Raw genomic sequence first — 6,479 nt, forward strand, 5'->3', positions numbered from 1 at the left:
TCTCTCTCTCTCTCTTTGCAATTTAGTGGTTGGAGTGAATTTCATGCAAGTCTCATGGTGAACCCTTTAAAAATCAAGGGTATACATCTCTCTCCCATCCATTTCCTTTAGTGCAGCACACGAGAATCACATGTCATTATGATTTTTTGTCCTTTTGCCCAATATGAGACTTAATAACAAATGGTTATAGTAGATCTTACAAAAACATTACGGTGGGCCCTATCTAAGTCAATAACTATGTCCATATAAATGTTTCTTTGTTTTTTTTTGTAAGTAAACTCCATATATAGTTGAAAAAGTTCTATTAAACAGAGTGATGGGTACTAAACAAGGTGACTGGATTGGCGGATAAAGTGATGAAGTTTCACTAGATAAAGTGACAGGGTTACAGGACAAGTTGATAAGATTCCATTAGATAAAGTGACTGGATTCTGCAAGACAAACTAACGAGGTTGCTAGACAAAGTGATGATGTTACACTAGACAAAGTAATAGGATTATGGGATAAAGTGATGGAGTTCTACTAGACAAAGGGACAAAGTTTCCAGACAAAATAACGTGGTTCCATTAGACAACATGTTGGATCTTACTTGACAAAGTGACATGATTCATTAGACAAAGTGATGGAGTTGCTGGACAGTTACAAGATTCTACTAGACAAGGTAATGAGACTGTGAGATAAAGTGGCGTGGTTACAGTAAATAAAGTGACGGTGGAAGTTGCAAAAAATGGTAGGGCCCATGGTGATCGGTGGACCTATCCGATCCATCCAAAAGCATTAGATCTGAAGACGAGACCATACATAAAAAGTCATCATAGTTAGGGATTTCATTTTCTTCATTCGAACAAAAGACCCATCATGATGAATTGGGCCCGATTGCTCGACTCGAAACATTCATCCAGTGGACCCTACTACAAGGAGTCTATCCCAAACACTGGATTAACCCCATGCATGTGGGATATTAGCTTACTCTCACTAACGCAAGACATAAGAAGCTCAAGACCATTAAACTAATCCCTAATTAGTTACAATTATAACTCTGAGAAGGAGTCCGAGAGCTATCAAAACTCTTTTTTCTATTTTTTTCATTTTAGGAAATCATCCCCTCCTCCACGCAAGTCAAGTTAATATGATTGTGAGTTTTGATTTGGAATCAGTGTCCTAACATTTGAATCGACTCAAATTCAAGCATTGCTTGGGTCGAGTTAACTTGTTTCCAACAACTGTACGAGTTGTCTGAGTAACCTCTAATTTCCTGTTGGATAGGAGAGCTGAATTCAACGTATGAATTATCAATAATTGTTGATCCAAGCCCTATCTGCTAATTGTGCTCCATTTCGCCAGGAAACGGTCGTAATCAATGCTGGTGTTTTTTTCTTTTTAGATTTTAAAAAGGATTTAGTCCATCGAATCACAAATCAACGATCGTGATCGATGTTGGTTTTTATTAGAAGATCCAGTCTATGGAATTAGGAGTTGACAGTCGCAATCAATACTGGTGTTTTTTAAGATTTTGAAAAAGATCCAGTCCATCGGATTGTAATAATTGGTTGGTGACGATTCTAGTTAAATATAACACCATTTTTACTCATAAACAAAAGCCCTCAAGCGAAGCAACTAGTGGAAAAAAGAGAGTCACTCTCCCGTCCCCTCAAGCAATCCACCCTCCAGTGTACACGGTATTGGTATAATTTTTTGACGACATGCCTTAAAAAAAAAAAAATCCAAGTGGTTGGAGTGGATTTCATATACAGAAGTTTCATAGAACCTCATCACTTTACTTAGGAGAATTCTATTACTTTATCTAACAGAACTTCATCATTTTATTTAATAGAACCATATCACTTTTTCCAGTAATCTCATACTTTGTGTAGTGGAATCCCATTACTTTGTCTAATAACCCTGTTATTTTATCTTGCGACTCTGCCACTTTATCTTGTGGAACTCTGTCATTTTATTCGGTAACCCCATCACTTTACCCAATAAAATCCCATTAAATTGTTTGGTAAAACCTCGTCATTTTATCCAATAAAGCCCCATCACTTTAGTTAGTGTAACCAAACCACTTTGTTTATAATTCCATCACACTATCTAGTGAAACCTGTCACTATGTCTAGTAACCCTGTCATTTTGTCTAGTTGAATCCCAAAACTTTGTCTGACAACCCTTTCACTTTGTCCTATGAAACCACTACACTTTTTCCAGCAACCTATTCACTTTATTTTGTAGAACGTCACCACTTTGTCAGGCAACCCGGTCACTTTTTCTAATAAAACTCATCACTTTGTCTACTTTAACCACGACACTTTATCTCATAGTCCCATCACTTTGTTTACTGCAACCACGACACTTTATCTCATAGTCTCATTACTTTGTCTAGTAGAATTTTATCTCTTTGTCTAGCAACTCCATCACTTTGTTTAGTGAATCATGTCGCTTTGTCCACTAATCTCGTCACTTTGTCAAATAAGATCTCATCACTTTGTCTGGTGGAATCACATTACTTTGTCTGTAAACTCCATCCCTTCGTCTAGTAAAATTCCATCACTTTGATCCATAATCTTGTCACTTTATTTAGTGGAACTTTGTCACTTTGTCTAGTGAAACTTTATTACTTTGCCTAACAAATCTCGTTAGTTTGTCTTGCAGAATCCCATCACTTTGCTTGGTGGAATCTTGTCACTTTGTCCGGTAAGCCCATTACTTTATCTGATAAGCCTGTCACTTTGTCTAGTGGAACTCCTTTATTTGGCAATCCAGTTAAATTGTCTAGTGGAACCCATCACTTTGTCTAGTAGAACCTTTTTAACTGTATAACGAGTTTACTTAGAAAAAATATATTTGTATGGGACATATCTATTGACTTAGATAAGGCCCACCATGATTTTTTTGTAAGATCCACTATGACCATATGTTATTGAGTTTTATATTGACTTAGATAAGGCCCACTATGATTTTTTTGTAAGATCCACTATGACCATTTGTTATTGAGTTTTATATTGGGTATAAAGACAAAAAATCAGATTGAATTATGATTCTTGTGGGTTGCACTAAAAGAAATGGTTGAGAGAGATACCCTTGATCTTTAAAGGATCCACCATGATATTTGTATGAAATCCACTTCAACCCCTAAATTGCTATTAAAAAAAAAAAAAAAACCTTACTTAGGCCTGTGCCCTAAAATTGTAACTGGACATGAATCACTTTGGCCATACCAATGGAAATAGTTTGGTAGAGCCCTTTACATTATATCCAAGTCAACGTGAATCATAAATGGAATTGATTTTTGGGCCTATGGCTTAACATGGGTGAAAAACCTAGTAGTTGGGGTTTATTTTGCATAAATATCACAATAAGCCTCACCTGATCCACCAATTAACAGGATGGTACACGGATTGCTTAGGGTAGCATGCACGGTGGATAGTTGTATGCTACTCGAAAAGCTTTGTAGGCCCTACCATGATGTATGTGTATTATTTATACTATCCATCCATTTTTATAGTTCATTTTAGTGCATGAGGACAAACTTGAGGTTGATCTATATCGCAGGTAGACCACACTACAAGAAACTGGTAATTGGATGCCCACTATAAAAAAACTTGGTGGCTACAAAAGTTTTGGATCAAGCTCATGTTTGTATTTTATCTTCATTCATGACTTTGTGACTTTATCAAGAGGTTGTATGGCAAATACACATTACAATATGCTTTAGGAAGTTTTTAATGGTGAGCTTTCAATTACCTAATGGTGTGATCCACTTGAGATTTGGATCTATTTTATTTTTGTGCTCATGTCCTAATATGATGTGAAAAATGAATGGACAACATGGATAAGACACATCTGTCATGGTCATCCCATGTTGATGGTGTAGTAGCACACAATATATGCAATCTGGTTTTGAAAAAGTAATACAACTTTGTTGGCAATCTGGATGTAAGTGAGACCTGAGCATGGAGCACACTTTGATGTATGTATTATATATTTTCGCCCTTTATTTGTTTTGCTACTTGATTTTAAGGAAGGAAAAAAAAACCCGAAATTGATGCAAATCTTAGGTTGACCGCATCGCAGGAAATAGTAATCGCTTACTGTTAAAAATTTTCCACAGACTACAAAGGTTCTGGATCTAGTTGATATCTGTATTTTCCCTTCACGTGCTCTGTGTGACCCCGTCAACAACAGGTTAGATGGCAAATAAACATAGCCGTGGACACTAGGAAGTTTTCAACGGTGGTCGTTAAGTGACCAATATTTCCTGTGATGTGGTCCACCCAAGATTTGTATATTCTTCAATTTTTGGATAATGAATGTAAAAAAAAAAAAAAAAACCGGATGGAGGGCGTATATATATAAAGCATACATCCAGGTGGGCCACGGTCAGGTCCCACCAACGTCGCCTATGCTGGGTGGCAGCTGCACGGAAGCGGATTGCGTACTGAGTAACTCAGTACACTAAGCATACGGAGTAAAACCTGTGGGGCCCACCTTGATTTATTTATTTTATCCACTCTGCCTATCCATTATAAAAGATAATTTTATTTCATGTTAAAAAAAATGAACTATGTAAAAAGCTTAAGTGGACGACATCATAAGAAACAGTATGAATTGAAAGTCTACTATTAAAAAATTCTTGAAGGCCACGAAAGTTTTGAATCAACATGATATTTTATTTTTCACTTCATCCATGTCTTTTTTTATCTTACGAACAGGTTGGATGATAAATAAACATCACTTCGGGCAACAGGAAGGTTTCAATGGTGGAAATCATTATTACCACTCTTTCTCGTGGTATGGTCCACTTGAGATTTGTATATGCTTCAATTTTGAGCTCAACCACTAAAATGATATGGAAAAACAGATGGACCGCGTGGATAAGTCAAATACATTCACGGTGGGTCCAAATGAGTTGTATGATAAGAGCTGACTAGTAACTCAGTACAACTCAGTACGCAATCCGATTTCGAGCTACACACCCTTGAATCCGCGGATTAGCTACTGGCAGGTTGGAGTAGCGAGAGACTCGCTGTTGAAGTGACGTCCCCAAGTTACGTAGCCCCACCATGATGTATGTTTTGTATCCGCGCCGTCCATACATTTTGAGAATTCATTTTAGGACATGGTACAAAGAATGGGGCAGATCCAATGCTGGAGTGGACCCCACCATAAAAAACAGTAGAGAGAGTGATGTCCACCATTGAAATCTTCTAAAGGTCCACCATGATGTTTATTTGAGATCCAACCTGTTCATGTGTTAAAGCAGATATGAAAGAAGGGAAAACAGAAATATCAACTTGATCAAAAGCTTTTGTGGCCCTTAGAACTTTTTAATGATGGTCGTCACTCTTCCCACAGTTTTCTGTGGTGGGGTCTACTCGAACTTTGGATCTAACTCATTCTTTGGATTATGTCCTAATATGATCTCTTCAAATGGATTTACCATGTGGATACAAAACATACATGATGAAGGGGGCCCACGGAAATTAGTGACGTCATTTCAGTAGCGAGTCTCGCTGCTTAACCCGTCGGTATCTAATCCGCGTCCCCTTGAATCAGCTGCTGGAAATCGTAACCTTTCTTCCTAGACAGGTAGTATTTTGTATACTGTTTTTATTTTATTTCCGTGGGGACACAGATTTCCTGCTAAAGTTCCTGCGCTGGGAGGAAACGGATTGGCTGCTTCCCCGACACCAGCCAATGGCGGGTGGTCGGTGCTCTGTAGACCCCACCATAATGTATTTATTTCATCCATGTTGTCCATATAATTTTAAAGATTATTTGAAGCTATTAGAACAAATATGAAATATATGTCATTATCAAATGGACCACATTATAGGAAATAGTGTTGAATGAGCATCGACTATTAAAAACATTTTGGGGGCCGTAAAAGTTTTGGATCAAGTTGATTTTTGTTTTTTCCCTTCATCTGGGCCTGCATGACCTAGTCAACAGATTAGATGTCAAATAAACAGTACAAGGCCTTAGGAGGATTTTAATAGTGGATATCCAATAACTATTGTTTTCACGTGGTGTGATCCACCTGAGATTTATATCTCTCTCATTTTTGGGATCAAGCACTAAAATGATCTTAAAAAATGGATGAAACACATAAATCATGGCAGGGCCCACAGAGCACCCACCATCAGCCACGGGATGATGGCAGGGGAGTAGCCAATCCGTTTCCGCGCTGGGAACCGAGGCGGGGCCCACTGTGATGTTTGTGAAAATTCCACCCCGTTCATCCATTTTGTGAGTTGATTTTAGGACATGTGGCCAAAAATATACCGTATCTAAAGTTAAAGTGAGCCAAAAACGTGATCATTAAATGTTCACAGTTGAAATATTCAAGGGGCCAAAGAAGTTTCGATGCATGCTAATAATTTTGTTTTCAATTCAATAGGAATAACATCACTGTTGAACCCAGAAAGGTTTCAACGGTAAAAATTTCTGTAACCATATTTTCCTTTAATACCGCTCACTTG

Source organism: Magnolia sinica, chromosome 13 (genome assembly GCF_029962835.1).
Source record: "Magnolia sinica isolate HGM2019 chromosome 13, MsV1, whole genome shotgun sequence".
NCBI classification, from domain to species: Eukaryota; Viridiplantae; Streptophyta; class Magnoliopsida; order Magnoliales; family Magnoliaceae; genus Magnolia; species Magnolia sinica.